The following is a 21,723-nucleotide window of genomic DNA, read 5'->3' on the forward strand; positions in this document are numbered from 1 at the left end:
GCAGAAGAGATGCCAAAGGACTATAAAAATCCCCAAATACCTAATGAATAAACTTTATAATTCATGTGCAGTGTGGAGAGGGGGATGCAAGGAAAAGCATACTTGTCTCATTTAGGCCTTTTCATCTCTATGTGGTTGTGAGTTTGAGTCATCAGATAGGGAGGAATAAAAAGCAGCAATGATATCTTCCCCATGAAAAGGCAAAGACATCAAAGGATGCTGATGCAGAGAAGTCAAAGGCAAATTCAGGTGTACAGTTGTCCTGCCATGTTCTGCTGATATGCTGCCAAGTATCAATTATCATTGCAATGGCAGGTAAAGTCTCACAAAAGGGTGAGCCACTTGGAGCAATCCCAGCTGGAGAATCGTGATGTAATTCTTCATCAGTTCTCTCAAACCATTTATCTAACTTTCTTTACTGTGTGGAGTTAACCAAGTGAAAGAAATGTAAATTATTGTTTTTCCCCACTGATTTTTTAATGTTCATGGCACTGATGTGGAAAACAGGGATGACAGAAAAATCTGCTGCCCTGACAGGATACTGAAAACATGAAGTCAGGTTATTTGGGATGACTGTTGCCGCACCTCAAGCAGAGGATCAGATTCGTGATGCAGAGACATTCAAGCAAACAAGTTCACAAAATTGTTAAGCCTCCCATCTGCTAAATCACATGTTCACAGAATTTTTAAATTATTAAGATAAGGTAATGAAGTTTCACTTTAACTTGGCCAAGTTTTGGTTTCTGCTGTTTCAGTAGGAAAAGCTTCCTCAGTGAGCCTCTTCCAGAGTCAGCCTATCACAATAGCAGCATCCTGTTCGATCATGAGTACAGCTTCTTAAATATAACAAAGGCTCATCAAAACTTCAAGGACTCATTGAAATAAGGAGTAATGATGAGTACTCTTCATGTAGCCTTGTCATTGCTCTCTCCAGAAGACCTGGAAAATAAAAGCTGACTGATAGAATACTGCTGCCCAACTAAACTCTTAAAAAGCAGCAACCATTCAGCTGACAGCTGCTATATGTATTAAATCTTGTGTTCTAGGTTAGCAACACAGTGGATATTTGTATTTTATACTTTCATAATATTCCCCTCACAGTCTTAAAAATAAATTGCTACAGATGGGAGCATTAGTTTACCCCTTGCACTGAAGCAAAGGCTTTAATCCTTGTGCAAGCTTTCCCTCCAGTTTGGTTTAAAAAGAATTAGTGAGGTTTTCATTCACAAGATTACTTATTTAGTGTTTGTGCAGTGGTGCAGTAAGATTGTTTATGCATTTGGATTGTGATTGTGGGATGTTGGTTAGAAAGAAAATATTTTATTGCAGTGGGAGGCATTTGGGGGAATTGAGAAGTGCATGGTAGGATGTGCTGTGAAAAGTACATCGACAGCTCAAAGTAGCTGGTAACTAAGAAATTTTAAAGAAATGTGGGTACAGAAATGAAGAGCAGTGTTCCTTTTTGGCTATACAGCCCACTCTCAGGAGGAGGGTGGCCTCTCTCCCTCTCTCTGTTCTGGATTAGGCACGCACAGGGCACTTAGTCCTCACAGCTGCACAATGTCATTTTAGTGCTGTTAAATGAGAGAACAAACATGCCTTTTTCTTTCTTTCTTTTCCACACACACCTCTTATCATTCTACTCCATTGTTTCTCAGCATGTTGCCATCTGTGTCTGCTATTACACTGCTAATCCATATAGTAAATATTTTTCTTATAGTTTTCTTTATTTTTCCTTTCCTAGGTAGGCTACTGCAGAATTACTGGAGATGGTCACCTTTATTTGGAATTAGGATCTAGAGTACTTGTCATCATTTCCTTTTTGTTTTCATTTCCCTCTGCCTCAAAATTGATTTGTAAGACAAATAAGTTATCTGAAGTTCTCTAAAAGGTGGTTGTTGATTTCCTCAGAGCAGTTGCTCCTCAATAAACTTTTAGTTAAGAAATGAAGAGTGCAGTTGAATACAACTTAAGTCCTGAACAAGACTCGATTGCAGGAATTTAGTTGTGGTTCACATGGGGGAAAAAAGATATAAAAAGTAATTCCAAGGGCCTTTTCAATTCTTTCTTAACTATAAAAACCTTGGGAATGCTTAACAGGAGTATGATCATTTCAGTAAGTTTAGCATGCCATAAATCTGAGGGTTTTTTCCTCTTGATGGATTTTTCTGAATGTTTGAAAGATGCTTGTAATGAATAGGAATGAAGAGTGGGTACCAAATCAATTTTAGCATTTTGACGTGACTGATAGAGTATGTTTCATTCAGTTCTGTTAAAATTATTCTATGTATCTATTTTAAGGCTGGGCAAAATATTGTGCTCCCCTACCATTGTTCTTTAAGAAGGCATGGCTTGCAATGAAAAAAAAACGGAATTGGAATTTTGAATGTTGGTAAAATGGAGGAAGAGCAAAAGAGTTTCTCAGCCTATTGGGAAAAGGACTAAAGAAGACTCTGCTGGTTTTGAATCCTCCTGGTTTTGAAAAAAAAAATCCCAAACCAAAACAGCACAAAAACCCGTCAGTTGTTCTGGAATCTGAGAGAGCTGGTACATAGACTAGGCATTTCTTTTCCTCCACTTTTGCTCTTTCTTCAATATTAAATTTTATTATTTGTGTCTTTTCAGGAGACTGGAGGCTACTAAACTGAACACATACGCATAGAGGACCCATAATTCCCAGTTTTCAAGTTGTCAGTGTTTCAGGCAGAACTGCATGTTGCTGTATAGCAGTGTCTCAGGTAGCTCTTCCCAGATGTCATAGTTCATGGATGAAGCTTCCTAGCTTAACTGTCTGGCTAATGAATATCCAATACTGAGGCTATCAGTGTGAGTCAGCATTACGCAGACTTGCACTGACTGCAGTTTTCAATCCATCCTAAAGCACAGTAATTCTGTTCTGAATTCTGATACTTTGGTTATTTGAGCCAAGCCTGCACTTGTGTAACAGTCACACAGGAAGTACTAAGAAATGAAAATTTGGTGTTTATCAATGGAAGCATTTATTTAGGAGTATTTGCTTCATGCTAACAGCTGGAATGTTGTAACCCTTACATCCTACTCCGTAATGGAGCATTGCTTTCCTCTCTCTGTAGCTCATCTTGCAACATTTATATCAGTAATTTTGAGCGGCTGTCGTTGAATTAATGTTCTATATGTTTTTCTAACACCCTAGTTATCAGTATATTTGAACTTCTAAGTAGTTTCTGCAGTTATAAAGCACAGCAAGACATCATGGTTTGCTTTTTGTCTTTTTTTTCCCCCTTGTAGTGAATTACAGTAAATCTTAAGTGGACTTCTCTATGCCAGCATCTTTTTTTCCATTCCAGAATCTTCTTCCATTTGGCCAGGATCTAAGCCATGATTCTCCAGCCCTTCAGCATTGCTCCCAAGGCAGAGATTTAAAGTCCTTTGTCCATTCAGGACTCTGGTACAGTCATAGCAGAACAGTCACTTCTGTGTGTCTTCTATGTGAAATAGGTCCACGTGATTATTATCTACCAATATGGGCCACAGTATTTGTTTTTGAAGAAGAAAAAAGGATATGAATGGATTTTTTTTTCTTTACAGAGAATTACTGTGAAAGAGTTTGGGGATTGTGCAGGTTATTTTTTGGGTGGTGGTAGGTTTTGGTGTTTGTTTTTTTTAACCCTGGAGCAGAGTTGTGAGCTCATGTTAAAATTTACACCTTTTCCGTCCTGCTTCATTCCCAAAATCCACCCTCAAACTGCAATTCCTCCAAGTTTTTATGAATTTAATTTGAGGTTTCCTGTCTTTTTCATTTAACTTCAGGTGCTTATTTTATTCCTATTAGTTTATTAATAGGGATAACACGGCCTGTAGGCAAACCTAAATACATCTCAGGCTCCATGGAAAATACAGAAGGTTGTATTCATGATAATGACTAATACTGTGTTCTGATGCTTATGCCATCCTCCTATATACATTTTGTATACTTTGCTGGTGTGAACAGCATGTCCTGTGGTAGAGCTGAACTCCTATTGCTATTTCCCACCACGAGTTTTCACACAGAAAGTATGACTACACAATAAAATCAAGACATAACTGCAGAATGGGTAACTGGTGATTATAAATAGCAACAGAAGAGCTCAGAGGTTACTTGGTATCTTTCATTCAAGTGTTTCAAATATTCAGCGTGAGCATTAACTGAATTCACAGGGTGCCCTATGCTATGCATTGGTTATTTTATGTCAAACGCAGCCAGAGAGCTGAATTGGCTTTTCTGAGACCTCAGATATGAAAAAACCCCCACCAATCTGTTCCTTTAATCAGTAGAAAGCACAGTGGTTGATACTGCAGAAAAGCATGGGACAATGTACAAAGCAGGCACTGCCTTGAGCTTTGTGTTTTAAATTTCCCTCCTCTGTGTCCTGCATTACAGAAGAGCTCAGTATTTTCTATTGGGAAGATGATTTAAAGAATTTTCCAATAATTTCTCCAGGATAGAACTAGTCCAGTTGTGACACCTAATAGTCAACATGCACCTCCACAGAAATGAAAACTTTCCTCATGTTTCAATATATGTGCAGTAGCAAGCCGGTGAGTGAAACTGGTCCATCACTTACTTAACTGACAATGAAAGTTTTGATTCCCAAAGTGCAAACAAATTTGAATGGTGTAATTTATAAAGGCTAGCTCAAAACACTAACAGTTTGACATCCAGGTGTCATGCAGAAAGAGTTCAATTCACCAAACACCAAGGGCCCAGCTGTGTGTAACTTGTGCCTCACCACTTCAGCATTTCGGAGACTGAGATGAAGAGATATTCTGATCTTCATCTTGAAGCTGAGAGGCATTAGCTTGATATTTATTCACTTTAGCCTCCACTGTAGTCAGTGCCCAGCTCTAGATCTTACCCATTCTACACAGAAGAATTTTCCTGTAGACATTGTAGGCCAGCACCTTAACCATTAAATCCTGCTGCCAGCTATTTTCTTTTATGTGTTTTATAATGTGTTGAAAATTTTTTAATGTGGAAAACACAGGGTGCTAACACAGAATTATAATTGTTTCAATGATCTTACAAAGTTATACATTATAGTTCACCACTCATTGTGAAAGGATATCAAATGTGTGTTGCTCTTGTCACCTGCAGTCATCAGCAAAGAAAATGAACTTCATTAAACAGTCCTTTGCCAGTGACCTCTGGCAGAAGGGAATGGACATGTTTTCTCACAATATCCTCAGCAAGTTCATTATCACAGACATCCTCTTATAAAGAATTTATCAGAGATATTAAAAAAAAATGCTCTTATTTATTTTTTCTTAAAGCGCCTGTTGAATGCAGATAAACATAAAACAATATAGTTGGAATTCTCTAGGGACAGATGTTGTCATGGGTATAAAAAAATATGCACTAAACATTAAACACTCTGGGCTAAGCTCTACTGACATCAGACTTGTTTCAGTCATGCTGTCTGTCACATGAACACCACTGCATTTAATGAATCTCTCTTTGTTAGTAAGATCTTGTATATATTTATGTCACTGCAGGTTTATCAGCCAAGTTCAATGATTTGGTTAAGCCAGAAGATCTTTCCAACCAGCCGTGGGGATGGGGAATTTCCAAAGGTAAAGTTATTTGTGTAATTTCTTTCATGCAATAGTTTGCTAAGATGAAAGTTTTCAGAAAAAAGAATTTAAAACTTGAAAGTTCAATGTATTTTATTTTACAACCACTTCAAGAAAGTAGCCAGGCCTCATGATTTCATCACGTGTCTCATGTTACTCTGTTTTTCTTAAAGCCTTGGCTCCTTGCACCATGCAGTTAACTGAAGATTTCAGCTTTCATTTTATAATCATGTTTTTAGCCTTCGGGTTTGCAGAAAACATGGACTCTTGCTGGCTGCACACCAGAAGGAAAACATACTAATTTTCAAGGGCCCATATTTCTTAAGCCTGTCTCATAATTTTACAAGCCTGACATCTGAGTTCTGAATGCTTAATTTTGGCAATGCTTTCCTAGCAATGCAGATGAAAAAGTCAATGATAATGCAGCAGGAGGAACTAGGTGTTGCTTATCTTTTATTAAGTACCTTGCTTGTGCCTTACCTGGCACAAGTAACAAGCATACAAAGCAAGGTAGTTTTCATCTGAGTTTGACAAGAAGTACCACAACATAAAGGCAGAAGATGTGGCTCATTAGACAGAATTAATAAGATTTCATTCTGTTACCATTACTGGTTTAAGAAATGTGAATCTGGACATTAAATTTGAGTAGCGAAAGATAACAGATTACGCAGAACTACAGGATGTACATGTTTTATTCTCATATTCCCTTTCAATTACTGGCTCAAGCAGGTAAGTAAAGAAGAGAACACATGGAAAATCATTTTGATTAAGTTTCAGTTATTAGCTAGGCTTCTGCTCCCTGTTAACAAAACTCTGCTATTATTCCGTCTGGATAACATTATACTTTCCTGTACACTTTTTCCTCTACAAGGGAACTTCTAAAGTTTATAGGTGGGCTATTTGCAGGCTCATGTGCCAGCCTGCCAGTCTCTAAACTAGCATATGTGGCAGTACTGCCATTCTTAGCATTCACAGTATTCCAACAGTTCAGCCGAGACGACTGGTAGCAGTGCCAGAGCATGATGAATGGGCTCTATAGGGTCATACTTACACCAGATGAATTTGCTAATTTTATGAATCAGCTGTGTGTTAACTAGATTATTTTTATTCAAAATGTTAAGTTAGGAGTTTTCAGTAAGTTGTCATTCATCATCAAATGAAATTTCTCCTGAAGAACAGGAATGAAGCTATGCACTATGTGCAGCATAGCAACAATGCTGCATTATATTGGATTTATGAATAGCTGTGGGTTTATGCTGTACTTAGCTTAAAATAAAAGTTTCTCAGAAGGGATAACAGTTTCTCAACTAGCCAAAACATATTATAAATCTTTTTCCCCTTTAAAGTTACTGGATTCTTGTTTTTAAAATACAGTGTTTTTTTCCTAGCCTTTATGTAATTCTTCAGAAGATTTTTTGGCATATGCTGGTACAATGACCAGTTTTTAGAACTAGCTCCAAACTTTATTTCACAATTGACCTTCAAAAGCAACTTCAGGATCAGTTGCACACAGTCCAGCTTCCAGCAGCGTATCATCTTTAACAGAAACTATACATCTTTGGAATTTTTTTCATTTGTACTATTAAATTAATTAGGATAAATTGGTGAAAAAAACTGCAGAAAGTTTTCAGTCCTCCAGCTGAGCAGTTTTATCTACTCAATGCTTAACAGCTTGAACTGCTGAAAGAATAAAGTAAAATTAATAGATTTTTAAAAACTATTATTTGAGATAAAAGTGGTTTGTTGGTTTGGTTTTTTTTAAATTTATTTTCATGCAACCAACAAATAGAAAAGGCTTCAGTTCTTAATGACAGTTTATTTCCAGACCTTGAAGGGTCACAAGGGACTTTATATCTCATGATTGTATGGCAGGATTTCAGGACTGAGGTTGTTTTCACAGCTGAAAAGGAACTGCCCGACACAATGCTTTTGGAAATTTGCCCAGACCTTTGGTCTGTGTGGTGTGCCTGTTTGCATGTGTAAGTTTCTAGTTTTCCCTTCATATCCTGTAATGATACACAAGTAGAAAATTTAGTACAACAAAAATAAGTAAAAATATTATCATGAGGATGGAATTTTCTAGAGTCCTGTGAGGAAATATGTTTGTACAGTCACTAAAAATTAAATGTTATTTTCTCATTTTGAAATGCTTGCAAAATACCCATATAGGCTCTAGCAAATGTATGTTACAACTCCTTATCCTTCTGCATACGTCCTGGCCAAATTCTGCTCTTTTCCTCCACTTCTTGATGCCCCAAAGGAACAGGCCACCAGTTGTCTCCGGGAAGGGATTTGCTCTGTGCTCAGACTGAAAACTGCACCTGTGTGCAGTGCAGGACCCCATGGGGAGTTCACCTACCTAAAAGCAGAATTTATCCTGTAAACTGTGATAAATGAAGGGGGAGAGCCATGGGATTGCTTCAGTCCCAGCACAAGCAAATGTAGCAAGTATGAACATCCCAGTGAAAATTCTGGGTTTAAGGAGCCAGGAAAGGAAAAATTGCTGAAAATGGCATTTTATTGGTCATTGGGAAACTGCCATGTGTTTAATTCCTAATTCAGAAATTCACAACCCTCACATCAGAAAAAAAAAATGAACTTGGAGAAGATAACTTTAATTTCTTATACAAAGAGAAGCATTATGCTTATGTGACAAACATATCCTAAACAATATGAGCAATAAAACACCGTTACAATTCTTACCTTTTAAACACAAAAGACATAGACTTTTTTTCTCCTTAAGATACATTACTAGCTCAACAAATTATTTTTGTTTCAGATCTCATAGTGACGTATCATCAGCAGAGTACTTTAGGCACGTGCTTAGCCTTTAGGCTTCTTTCTGAGGCCTAAAATGAAGATATATTTAAATGCTGTTTAAAAACTTTGCTGAATAGGCACAGTTAATATGTATGGTTAGCAAAGATCTGAGGCAGCTGGCTTATATGGCACACCACTTCCTTACCTGCCCAGAACAAGAAAGACACTGCAGTGTTTCGTGTGTGCTCTTTTTGATGGATTAATATAAGGAAGTGACTTACTAGTGTACGTAAGTTAAACAGTAAGGTTTTTTAAAAATGAGAGGTCTAAGCTGGAAAAAGTTTTCTTAATATTAAAATGATCTTTCATAAACAAGATGCACTTTTATGTTGGCTCTTCTGCATTTTTTGCTGCTAGGACACATTCATTCATGCCCAAGTGAAATGTTTTTCCCAGGTGCTGCAAGAACTGCCTGGTTTTCAAACAACCCCTTTGTTCTCTGTGGCATCAGTATTTACAGGTTATTCAGTCATGTTTAGTAGATGAACTAAAGCTGGGGAACTATGGAAAGCTTAGGATGGGAGAAGGGAGCACCCCACCAAACAGAAGCACAGCTAATACCACTTTTTCCTCTCCACAGGGAAATCTCCCCATCTCGAAGGAAGTGAATCGCAAGAAAAGTGAGGTGGAGGGGGCGCGCCTGGCTCCAGCAAGTGGCTATGGACAACATTTCACCAAAATCAATTACCTCTACGCTTTCTAAACATTATTTCTCCATTCATATTACATATGGTGTATGGGTTTGATGAGGTCATGGTGTCATGTATTGGAAATTGTTTCTGTGTAAATCATCAAGTGTAAGAAGAAACTATGGGACTCTGAGCCTTGCTTTAGAGAATAACAGTGGATAAACGTGTACCATAAAAAAATAGTTTTTAACATTCTAACTCAAGCGAAAGCTCTCAGAATTTCACACTGTGAATCCATGTTTACAAACATTACAGGTGGGCCCTCAGGCCTGGTTCTACCACAGCAATGTCTTTCACTACTCAAACTCCACAGCTCACACACAACTGGTAAACCACTCTCTCCATTTCCACCAACCCAAACTGCTTCTTGCAGAGGCTGAGAGTCCCCTTTTTTTTCATTTAGATGTAACAAGCCTAGTAGTTTATTTTCATTGATTGTCTATATATCTCTATATTTTATCCATGTACTCTTTTGATGTATAGAAGTAGTATGAAACTCATGGTTTCCTTGTGGTAAGTGATCGTGATGCTGCCACGGGATTTGAGACACTGATGAATGGTGCTATTTTGGACTTTAAATATGCTCCTTGGCAAGGTAGCTCTGATGGAGTTATTTTTTATTTCCATGTTCTGAGAAGGTGTTGGTACTTTGTTTTTCTGAATGTTGTTCTTTAGACTGGACTGACTTGTTTACTTGTGTCTTCAGTGTGGCTTTCTTATTCAGTGCTGTAGGTGAGTAACTACTTATAGTGTACAAGTGAGGAACTGATTCCCTATCAGTGTCCACTCACAAACATGCAGTTATAGTGGGAGCAATCACAAAACTGTAATTTTCGTAAAATCTCCTTTCTGACTCCTATCCACCTTATGGAGAAAGATGAGCAATAATTTTCCACCAACTTCTCAAAATCTCTTGATTTTTGTCTTTTTTTCTTACAAGCCTTTTTAAAAGAAGGGACAAGTTTTAATGTCCTCTTCAAATCCATAAACTAGGGGATATAGTAAGAAAAATACAGCAAATTTCTGGGAAGAGAAGTCCTAAAGGGGAAAGTGTACATTTCCACACTACTATCTACGTGGACTTTACATTTTTGTTCTTGCTCCCAAACTACTATCAATACAAAATAACACAAACCACAAAACTAAGCAGTATCATCTACTCATGGAGTGTTGTTGTGTTAGACACAGTCTGAAAGCCCACCTTAATTTTTTATATAATTCTGTCTTTTAGCTCTTCCTTTTACAGGGCAGGCCTTGTTCTGAACTGTCTTAGCTTCTGACTGTTAAATACCAATGCATGCACTGCACTTCTAGATTTCTTTCCTTTCCCTAACTTCTGTATCCCTTTCCTTGTACACTTTATTTTCCAATAGAATAGATATGTCTGCTGTGCTGTATATAGAGCAAGAAGTAATATTCAGCAGTTGTGGCATTTATGTATAGTTGCAGTTGTGTACTGCTGAAAATGCAGGCTTTTGTAACAATGTGATCTTTAATAATGCAAGTACCCAATGTATTTTAGCTATTTTAGTAGGATTTGTTCAATAAATATGCAAGCTCTAAGGGTAGTTGTGATGTGTCTCTTTCCTTATTACAATAAGGGGAGGGTTCCTTTCACTGATTGTTTTCACCTGTTCTTTTCCTGAATCCTGAGGTTTGTTTCAGGAATATCTGGTGAAGTAAAAGGTGACTCCTTTTTCTACTTGCTAAACAATAGCTATCAAGATAACCTAAATGCCAGACCTGGATCTGGGAAATGATAGCTTGCTGGACAATGGCAGTCACATACTTGGCTTCCCAGACTGCTGAGTGGCTGGGTCAGATGTGACACTCAATGCCATTTTTAGTAGCCCCAGGAGAACACTCTGGGGCTGTGCGTGGCAAATACAATACACTTCATTTTCCAGCTCTGGTAAACTGAATTAAAAGGTAATTTTCCTTGTGTGGATAATACAGTTTAAAATAGTGTTGGTACAGTCCTCTCTTAAAAACACTTTTATTGGTGGAAAAGTAACACATGCATTGGTAAGTTTTAGAACATATATTGGTTTCATTATAGTATAGATATAGCAAAGATCATTTAATATATACTGTGATTAATAGTAGCTTCCTGAGTAAGCGAAGATGGCATACACTTCTGCATCAGCAATAGTGGCTGTGGCACATGTGTAGTATCAGCTTCATAAGATTGAAAAAAAAGGACAAAAAGTTATAATGATCATGCCTTAAAGAAAAAAAAAAAAAAAGCATATGGCCATTTTAAAGAATGCCCCTAGGATTTAATATACGTATTTTCACCTTCAGAATGAACTATTAAATTATATGAATTAAATCATTGGAGGAAAAAAGTGCAGTGTATATGTCTCACAGTCAGTTGTTGCAAAACACCATGACCAGCCACTTTTTTACCTGCCTAATTAAATAATAATTTCTGAAATAGACTAGTGAGAGTATTTTGAAAGCATTATGGTCAAATAAATTGATTCAGGAAACACTGGTTCCAACTTCAAACCTTTTTATAACATATCCTGGAGTATCTGGAAAATCAATATTCATCCCTCAGCAAAACAAACAAAAAATAAAACCCAAAAGATTCTGCAAAATAGAAATAGTAATGAACACTTGCTTTCATAAAGCATTCTCAGCTATGCAGATAAAATCACAAATAAGGAACTGTTTCTACCACTTAGCATCACATTTTAAATGAAAAGTAGGGCAAAATGGCATCAATTAAATTAATTATCAATTATCAATTAAATTCCAATACTAAAAAACCTGCATCATTAATTACCAAATGCAGGAAACATAAATCCTTACACCTTGGAGTTTGTGCCACCAACAGTGTCCTGAGGAGGTGTGTTAAAAAATCTGATTCGTATTAATAACTATATTCATTAGAAGTTAGCTAAATTCCGTCTGCATGCATATAAAACATATGAAAAAGAATCATAAAAAATTTAAATCAATAATACTTTAGTGCCAGACTCCAATTAAATTTCCACTATTAAAGCTGTACTACCATATAACAAAAGATAAAAAATAAAATCAATATTCCACATAAGAAGTTCAAAAAGAAAAAGGAAATTTAAATAGAATGAAATGAGCCCAGATTTGTCTCAGTAGCATCATGTTCTTGTGAGTGAAAAGAAGAACATGAGTATAACCAGCAAGCCAAGTGAGGTAATGGTTTAGCACCAGTCAGCAGTGGCAAGGATACAGCTGAAGTAAGACATCATCCTTGGGCACCCCAGCTCAGAGAACATGGGTACACAGTGGCAAGAGGCCAGGGAAAAGCAGCAGGAGTGGTGTGAGTGATGGCAGAGACTGTGGCTGATGAGGACTGACTGAAACAAACAACTTGGTTTAGTCCAAAGTGAAGCTGAAGAGCTGCTTTTCATAGGGGTAGAGAAAGACAGACCTCAGTGTCATAAACCAGGTTGTGGTAATACCTCAGTATTTGGAAAATACTGTCAAAGGTTGAAGGCTAGGAAGGGGGTCAAGGGGTGGCCAAGGGAGAGGCTATCAGAGAGAGACCTTTCAGATCATGTTGGCTCTGTTACCATTTGTATCACCTGTAACTCAAAGCCAGATGATCTTATTGTGAAGTAAAAAGAGTCCAGAATCAGAAATTTCTGTCTTTCTGTAGCTTCCTGAAAACTTCTCTGTCAAACACAGCGTGGCCCCACACACTTCCAGAACTATTCACACAAGATTTCATTTCCCACTCACTTACTACAGGCTGAGTCCAAGAGGCCCATGACCCTCTAAAAGCACAAGACCCCTTTTTGTGGCCCCTCACGTCCCTATTTACTAAGGTTCATTTAGAGTTCTGGCAAAATAAGAGGCAGAAATGCAGGAGCTTTGGGCTTTGCTGCTGCAGCCATGAGAACATAGGTAACTTACATTCTAGTGCAGAGAAAAGAAAGACCAGGAGGAAAAAGAGAGGGGGAAAAAAGAAAGAAAGAAACATGGAGAGAAATATAGCAAGCAATTAAGGGGAAATAAGAAATTCAGAACTTGAGCCTGTCCGAAGCTTGTCTGAACTAGAGCTCCAGAGATGCAAGGTTTGCGGAGAGAAACCACAAGTGTCGCATTCCAGTTTGGAACAGCTATTTTCCTTCACAGATACAGAGCTCTGAAATGCCCTGTTGAAAACATGCAGGAAGCAATCCTGGCTTTAAGAGACAGTTGTTAATGGGGTTTTTTTCACCCATTTTGTGAGCGAGGAGCTGCAGGAGAGGGGACAGGCTGGCAGCCCCACTGGTAAAAGACATAGCAGGACAAGAGACCCTTGGCAAACTGTGTCAGGGGCAGGGTGCAGGCTTATCCCGGCTTGGGTCTTGAGACTCCAGAACTTTCTCTGCTGCCACACTTAGAGCCAGTGTCCTAGTCCTGGGCTAAGTAGGGGAACATGGTATAACAGAGCATACACACTGTAGTTTGCATCACCCTGAAGAAATAGCCCAGTATTTGGATACTCAAATGCTACCTGCTTATGCTGAAAAAAAAAAAAAGAGAGAGAGAAGAAAATAAAAGAGGAGAAAAGAGAAGAAAATACATCCTGCATTTATAGTTCAACTGCTATGTAAACATAACCTAGAATCTTCAGGTATCCTACTAGCACACTGACAAGCCTGTCTGCCTACACCTATCCATCTGAACTATTTTGTAAGTGCATCCAGAGCTACCATCTGTCTCTCAGGGTATGGCCAGAGCACAAAGTGCTGTGTAGGCTGGTGTAAATTATCTCAGGAAGCAGAGTAACTGCAAAATCAGCACTGCCTGGAAAAAAAAAAGTCAGTCAAGCATGCTCATGCTCTTTGTGTATTCATTTCTGTCTTGCCATCCCTCGTGCTGCCTGAGCACCTTAGCTTGATCCTGCCAGTCAATTTGCAACATTTCAGAGCAGCTTAACTCTATTGCTGCTCTGAGAGTTCTGAATTGGTGTTTTAAGTTGTGGGTTTAAAGATTTCACCCTGTATGTTACTTGGTGTGTGCTGCCTTTCAGAGCTCTCAGATTCTAGTGACTCATCTAATATTTTCCAGCTGCTGATTCCAGAGGAAGAGATGTGACCCAACAGCTGATGTTTTATACAATGAAAGAGTATCCTGTTTGCACAGCACTGTTTCAAATTCGTATTGCACGTGTCCAAAGTTAAACCCATTAATCTGTCCAGATAGATAATCCTATTATTGGGAAATTTATTTTGTGTAACTTAGAACAGATCCTGAAGGTTCCAAAAAGTCACAGCACCTGGGACTTCTATTTTCCAGGACATATCCTCTGGATGAAAGTGCTGAGCAGGTTTCTTGTGCATTTTTTAGTGTATTCTCAGGTAGGTTTTTGCAGTCTCAAGACTCTAGTTCATCTCAACAGACCCCCATTAACAAATATAAAAGTGCAGAAAGATCTTTGTGGTATAATTTCTCGGCTCAACACTGCATCTTCCCCAAAGCTGCTTTTCTTAGCTGCACATTTAACTGTGTCTTCCTACTAAAACTCTCTGTATCCATCCACTCAAGACTTACCACAGACCATCCAGCTTTATGCAACAAAATTACTGGACAGCAAGCCCTAAAGGCTGCTACATTTTCAACTAGGCTGCCACAGGTTTTACAGCTACATCTAGACTTGTTTTCCCACCCGTTATGCAATCAGTCTCCTCGCTGACTGTAGTGGCAGCTGCTGGGGTTAAGTGTGTCAGCAGGCTGCCAGGGCAGCTCTGCTCTGGAGCCTTTGCTCCCCCATGAGTCATCTTGGCTTGGTCACTTTTTCCCCACTACTGCCGCTCGCTCGGAGGTGAGTTTCTGCCCATGAGTCATCAGCGTGGCTGTAGAGCCTCGTCTGCTGAAGTCCCCTGGGAGACTCAGGAGTCGTAATGTTTCCGGCACAGACTCCTCTCAGCCGATCAAAACCACCTGTAGCCTCTAATAAATTCTCAGTCCGTTTGCTTTCTGTTCAAGTCCGACAAATTCTCGGTGTTTCCTTGGTAGCCCACCCAAGCTGGCAGCGCTGTTCACAGGAAGGTTGCATGAGGACAGGACTGCATGTGGCAAAAACACGCTTCAAAAAAAAAAAAAAAAGGGACGGGGGTGGGGAGGGTACAAAAAAAGGATGCCTGAATACTGTGTTTGTAAATAAACAGAAGTAAGTTATCAGTAAGTTAACCGTAGCAGCAGGAAACATTTCTGTCAGATTCTGGAAAACCAGCCATGGCAGGAAATTGTTACCTAAAGTGCAAAACTGCTACTATTTAGAAGTGTACTTTGATCAACAAAGGGAGAAAAGATTCATTTCATGCTTTTCACTCTGAAATACATCACTATGAGCAATTTGAGGTAGCTCTTTTCAGTGGGGAACCTCAAGTTAGCAGATTTGCAATTTGCTGTAACTTAAAGCTCACAGCATCGGCAGATCACACATGAGAGCAGAGGAAGACACTGGGCATTGTTTCCCAAGTTTCATCTGCTGCTTGTCCTGTTACTGAAAGATCTGAACCTCTGAAGTCAGAAGAGAGGAGCTGGATATTAGCAAGGGGGTGCACAGCTGGGCACTCCACCTCCCACCTTGCCAGAGCCCCAGTGCTCTCTGGAGCTCTCTGCTCCACTTTCCTTTGGCCAAAGGGTCACAAAGAAGTAAGTTTCAGCTAGAGAAGCCCAAGTGTAGCTGCTGTTAGTCAAGAAACCCATCTTCAGCCCCCAGTTGTATTTGATAATCCATGAAAATACAGTACACATGTCCAGAAGCTGGGAAGAAGCTTGCTGAAGAGAAATGGGAGAAGTGGGATGGATTACCCCAGTCCCTGAAAGCAAGGTGGTCAAAGAAGGAAGGAAGGGAATGACTCCCTGTGATAGAAAAGAGGTATCTTGATCAAATCCTTTTCTATGGTTAATAGTATCTATCCTAATTTCCAATACGTTCAGTATAGGGAGAATCCAAAAACATTGTGTGCCTAAACCGCATGCCAAACCCAGGGATTTTGAAACAGCAAACCATCCATCTGATCTCACACAGTGGTAAATGCTGAGCTATTCCACTGGAATTGCCAGGCTGAATAAACAAGATCAAAATCAGGTTCATGGGGATGACCCAAAACTTCTGATGCACTTGTGAAGCAGACATTCCAGCTGGGTGAGGGAAACTGCGGAGCTCAGCTCCTGTAGCCCAGATAGTGTCACTGACATTGTCTTACAGACAGGCACAGTTTGAGCAGAAGAGCATAATTCTGCTTGGGGTAGGCAAATCTCCATCAGGTGAGCTCTGCCCATGCACACCACCCCTGCCCTTCCACCCACCCTGGGATGCCAAAAGGCAAACCTCAGGTTTTCTCTCCTTTCAGGGGTGCTTGGCTGCTACTGCTCAGAAACTGAAGCTCTCCATGCATTTTAAGAAACTCCACCGCTCTAATTGTGGACAGGTTTCCTTTATCAAGGTGATTGTGCTGTGATGTTCCCTCCTGAGGGACTGAACTGCTCTGATATGGAGGGATGACATAAGCCAGAGCTCACCTTCTGCTGGGAAGCTTTGGGACCCATCTAAACAACACTTAATCAGCTATAAGGCATTTTTTGGATAGTGAATAATTTTGTACTGATTTAGGTATTACAGCCCACAGAAAGGAGTCAGAACACAGGTTCCCTGAAAACTCCAGATGCTCTAATGGGCTTTGCATTGCTCTAATCTGCTTGAAAGGTGAAGACAACCTGGAACTGGCATCAAGAATGGGTCTTGTCCTGCTGGGCCATAAGGAAGCCGCAATGTGGACACAACTCTCTTCTCTTGCATTAATTCCTGTGCTGCAAAGCCAATATCCTTTTATTTTACACTTCTACCTATTGTGTTTGTAAACATGAATCTCAGAAATGTGAGCAGCAATTCAAGGGACAGATTATGATGGAAAAACATCTTGTTTGTGGACAGTGCACTAATGTTCTGTTCAGTGGCAGGTAAGGCAAGGTTTGTTCCTGCTTCTGAAAACCATACAACTTTGTGTATGTTTCAGATTGGTACAGGTTGACCCCACTTCAGAAAGCTGGGCTTCCTTGCACTTCTTGGAACCACACATGTAGTACTGAACATGTTCCTGCACAGCCCATCAGCAAACCATCCCCATAAGCATAAACTCTCTTTTGAGAGGATAGAGTGCTGTCAAGGAAATTGATTTTTGAAGCCTGAGAGGGCAATTACCTGTGTCCTTTATTTTTATCCCTTTGGAGAAGAATATAACGTTTTCTGGTTAACCTTAAAGTCTTGAACCCTAGACAACATTATGTAATGTGTTATATTAGGGATATCATGCAAAACTAAGAGAAATAGTTCTCCAGAGGCTTCTCAGCAATAAAAAGCTATAAGGGGTAGGCAGACATTATCATTTCAGAACAGCTAATTTCAATACTGTTTACCTATATAAGAGCTTTCAATAATTTCTGACTCTATAATGAACAGAACTATCTATATTCAGGGTGGTAGGTATATCTGAGAACAAAACAAATATTTAAATTAGATCATATTGCTACATTTTATGTAGATAAATTTTAGCACTGATATTTTTAAAGGAAACTACCAGAAGTAGGCTGGTGAACATCACACTCTCCTGCATTTCAGGAAACCCCTCTGGAGCAATGGAGACAGCAGGCCAGAGTTTTGCTGCATTATAAATAACCAGCTTTGGCCTGGCTCTCTTGCAGATTATGGAAGTTCAGCATGGAAGAGGAAAGCGGATTAGGGGCCTCATGTTGCCTATTTCTGAGCCAGGAGGTTGCTTTTACAGTACAGGCAGGAGGCAAAGGAGTAGGACATGAACAGCTGCTGTCCCCTGGGAGTGGGCGGATAAGTGAATGGCACATCTCCCCACTTCCTGCACAGCACAAAGCTGCTCCTGTACTATAGAGCAGATCTTTTTGGCTAGTTTGGCATCTTAGAGGGCACAATCTAGCATGCTGTGCCCTCAGTATGTCAGTATGTCAAAGTAACTCAAGGTCAGAGTACATATCTTTTATTTGAGCCTGAGAGAGCGGTGGCTTACGAACTGCCTCTGGGCAGCAATCGGTTCTTACCATATTTTGGAGGTGTGTATTCATGGCTAATTTGGACTGCACCACTCACCTTTGATCTGGCAGGTCTCAACTAGTATTTCCCCAAAGTACACCACTTCCATGCCAAGCCTGTGCCACTGACTGATTTTCTGTTTCATTCATGTTTCCAGAATGATATGTGAGTGCTACTGAAAAGAAAGCAAATAAAAAGGAAGCAGTAGGTGAGGGAAACTACTTTATCGAATGCACTCAGGACTCTCTTATCTTCTACTGGTTGCTAAAAATATTTTTTTTCCCTGCTAGGAAACAAAAATACATATATCAATTTCTTGGACCATGGAATTTGCAGGAGTATGCACCTCACGTTGCCTATCTGAACAGTCATGGATGTCCAGTGCTGTGCTATTTTCTTGATTTACTGCTGATTCTCTGGCACTCATATGAAAAAGTAGAGAGAAAATCTAATAGTGTATGAGCTGTGTGTCCCAGCTTGATACCAACCCACACTGGGCTCTCACAAAACTTATTGCTCTAATAAAAGCAAGCAAGCATTTGTAAAACCAAAGCTGAAATCCCTGATGGAGAAAGGTTAATGGCACCAGAAAAGCCTGTTCCTCAGGGCCAGCACACCTGTGCTGCTGGGTGCAGAAAAGCCAGGAGGATGCATGGCAGCTGCAGGAGGTTCCCCTAGGAACAGCTGAAGTCCTTAAAAGAGGTGCTATCTCTAAGTCCTTCTAAGGCACAGCCCCTGATACACCAGCTGCTTTTGAAAAAGTAGCTTTAAATTATCCCTCTCTTCTTTTTACAGGTAAGAGGAAATAATACTGATAATTAGGTTTTGTAATGTGAGAGGGTGCAGAAATCCCTGAGATCAAGTTAAAAATGTTCCTTACAAACAGCCCAAAGACCAGTGTGTGACACTAAAAAAAATGGGAAACTAGTCATGTTCACTGATTTCTTATGAAAACTACTGCAAGTCACTCTGTGCCAGATCTAAAAAAAAACCCCAACCAATTACAACAACAATAAAAACAACAACAACAACAACAGGAAGAGAAAAAAAATAATAAACCAACTATGGGTTCCATGTTGGAGTGTACTTTTGGCACTCTAAGTGTGTAACCTACCCCCTTCCTTGCCCATTTTCAAGACAACTCCTCTATAAAACACTACCTTCTCCCTTCCCAGAAGTGCTGCAGGAACAACCCAGTCACTGTGAAACACTAAATGCATGGTGGTCTGATGTATGGAAGGATGAAAGATGCATGCACTGGTTGTCATTATTCCTTTCTACACAATGTTACTACACTGGCTCAAAAGACTGGTCGCTGACACTTCAGGACTCTACAAATGTGAAACACCTGCTATAGCTAACAGCCTCAACACACAGGCTTTCCCTCAGTTATGTTCCTGTACTCTAGTGGCAACATTATCTAGCCTCAACAATAGTTGTTGCTTGTCCCTGTGTGTTCAGCCCCGATTTACTTGTGAGGAACATTTATATGTTTGCTGTATCCATTTCAGGTTTTGTTGTTTGGTTGAGTCTACTCTTGATATAAGTTATTGAGTTTAAGTTACTCATGGCTTTTCAAAAATACCATCATGGTTTTAGTAATAATAGTGACTATTGGTATTCAAAACTCAAATTACACTGAGTAATGTAACCAAGTTTTTCTAGGCCTTTGTAGTTTGCTGTCCTGGTTTGAGGTCACACCAAGATATTTGCTTTGATGAGTTGCTTACTAAGGCCATAAGGGTCTTCTCACTGCTGATCATAAGGTATGGGATTTGGCCATTATTTTATCTTGTGTCGAGGAATATATTCCTTTAAATCATTTGGATAGTCTCATCCTCCTCTAGAGTTAGCAATGCCTTGTAACAGAAATTTCCAAATCCTTCTCTACACCATGGGGTGTTGTGCATAGGTCTGTACTTTCATCTGTGCAAGATAAGAGAAGTTGGCCTTAGCCAATTAAATTAATTGATCACAAAGGTTTTAAGACAAAACACCAAAAGTTTGAAAGTTTGAAACAAAACTAATGACATTATACAAACCATTTTTTTTAGCAGTCAGCAAGGATTTGATGAGAACAAAATTGCATCCAATTCCGTTTCCTTTATAGGAGGTTATAATGAGGTTAAAGGCTTGTGAATAAACAATACAAACCATAAATCTTGTCTTTCATTATGTTTTTGATATTGGCTGATGTGATCTTGTTATAAATAAACTAGGCAAACCAAGACTGGATGAAATATATTTGCGTGGGAGCAAAACAGGAGAACTGTACCAGAAAAGTGCTCAGCCATTTACTACAAAAACACAGTTGTGAATTAAGTCCTTATCTTTGTCCAAATCAATATTTCCAGTAACTAGGATATTGAACTAGGAAGAAACCCAGTTGAAATCTAGATACTGAGGTAAAAGTACAGTCAGTGCCAGTGGTGAAAACCAGGAACACTTGAAATTTTCATAAAAAATTGATATTTTTTCTTTTTAAAGGGAGTGTTGTTCAAGAAGAGGGCAATGTCGCCCAGCGCTTAGACAGTCAAATTCTTGGGTAGTACTTCTGTAGAAAACTATCTGGGGTTTATAACAGATCTGAAGCTAGGAAGGGTTAATCTGCTGCTGTTGCCAGAAAAGCTAACACTCTACCAGATTATACAAACTGAGGCATTAACATACAGGGCTCATGCAGAACTCATTCCACTCCTGTCAGCATTTGCAAAACCTCAGATGAACAGCTGTATCTGGTTTTGGGCAAGGCACTTCCTGCAAGATGGGGAGAAGCTGGCGGGTGTCCAGGAGAGAGCAGTGAGAGTAGCCAGAGGTCTAGAAAATGTGCTCAGTGAGGAAAGACTCCATGAAATAGGACTGTGTAATTTAACATGAGGGGAACACAACAAAAAAGGCAGCTGCAAAGCGGAAGAGGAAAAATTTTGTTTCCTCATCCATGAGAGTCAGAGCAGGATGCAAAGAGCCTAAATCAGGGTAGGGAGGGTCAGGTTTAATGTTTGAAAGTGGTTTCCGAACAGCTTGGCCTCTGCTGCAGGACATCTTGGAAAGAAAAATTGTAAATTTTCCAAGATGTGAAAAACCTCACAACTATGCAGGTTGTTCATACTGCTGAAGAAGGCTCAAGGTCTTAGAGACCTTTCCAGGCAAGCATGGCCAAGGGGGAGGCATGTAAGGCGGCTCGGAGGGTGGTGGTGGTGGTGTTCCTCTGGACTTGGTGGAAATGTCCTGCCCCACAAAATGTGCCGCCTTCAAGCCCCCCTCCCCCTTGCCTCTCACTCTTCGTTGTCTCAAACCAGGTCTTGCAGGCTGGTTGCAATAGCAATCTCCCAATACCAGGAATGCAACACCGTGTTAGTAAACCAAAGGCTTCAGTGCTTTATACTTCCAGTATATTTATCCTTTCATTTCTCTTTCTGTACCCTACTTAAAATATTTAATGTATGTTTAAGGGCGCTGGTTTCCATGGGTATAAGCAGACCAATACATAAAACTCTGAACTTTGACTGTCTTCTTGTCACACTCTGATGAGGCTGTGCTAAAACTACTGGTTTCATGGCTGCTTGTTATCTTATA

The 21,723-nt window shown here is 39.6% G+C and overlaps 1 long non-coding RNA gene across 1 annotated transcript in view; it reads left to right on the forward strand.

Moving 5' to 3' along the window:
• Window positions 1-10,666, forward strand: part of LOC103611660 — a 20,001-nt gene extending 9,335 nt beyond the window's left edge. Inside the window, exons 3-4 of the long non-coding RNA XR_552305.1 lie at window positions 5,512-5,589; window positions 8,990-10,666. This is a non-coding gene — a long non-coding RNA (uncharacterized LOC103611660). The remainder of the gene's footprint in view (window positions 1-5,511; window positions 5,590-8,989) is intronic.
• The last annotated feature ends 11,057 nt before the right edge of the window (window positions 10,667-21,723 follow it).

This window comes from Corvus brachyrhynchos, unplaced genomic scaffold (genome assembly GCF_000691975.1).
Source record: "Corvus brachyrhynchos isolate BGI_N302 unplaced genomic scaffold, ASM69197v1 scaffold433, whole genome shotgun sequence".
Classification (NCBI taxonomy): domain Eukaryota; kingdom Metazoa; phylum Chordata; class Aves; order Passeriformes; family Corvidae; genus Corvus; species Corvus brachyrhynchos.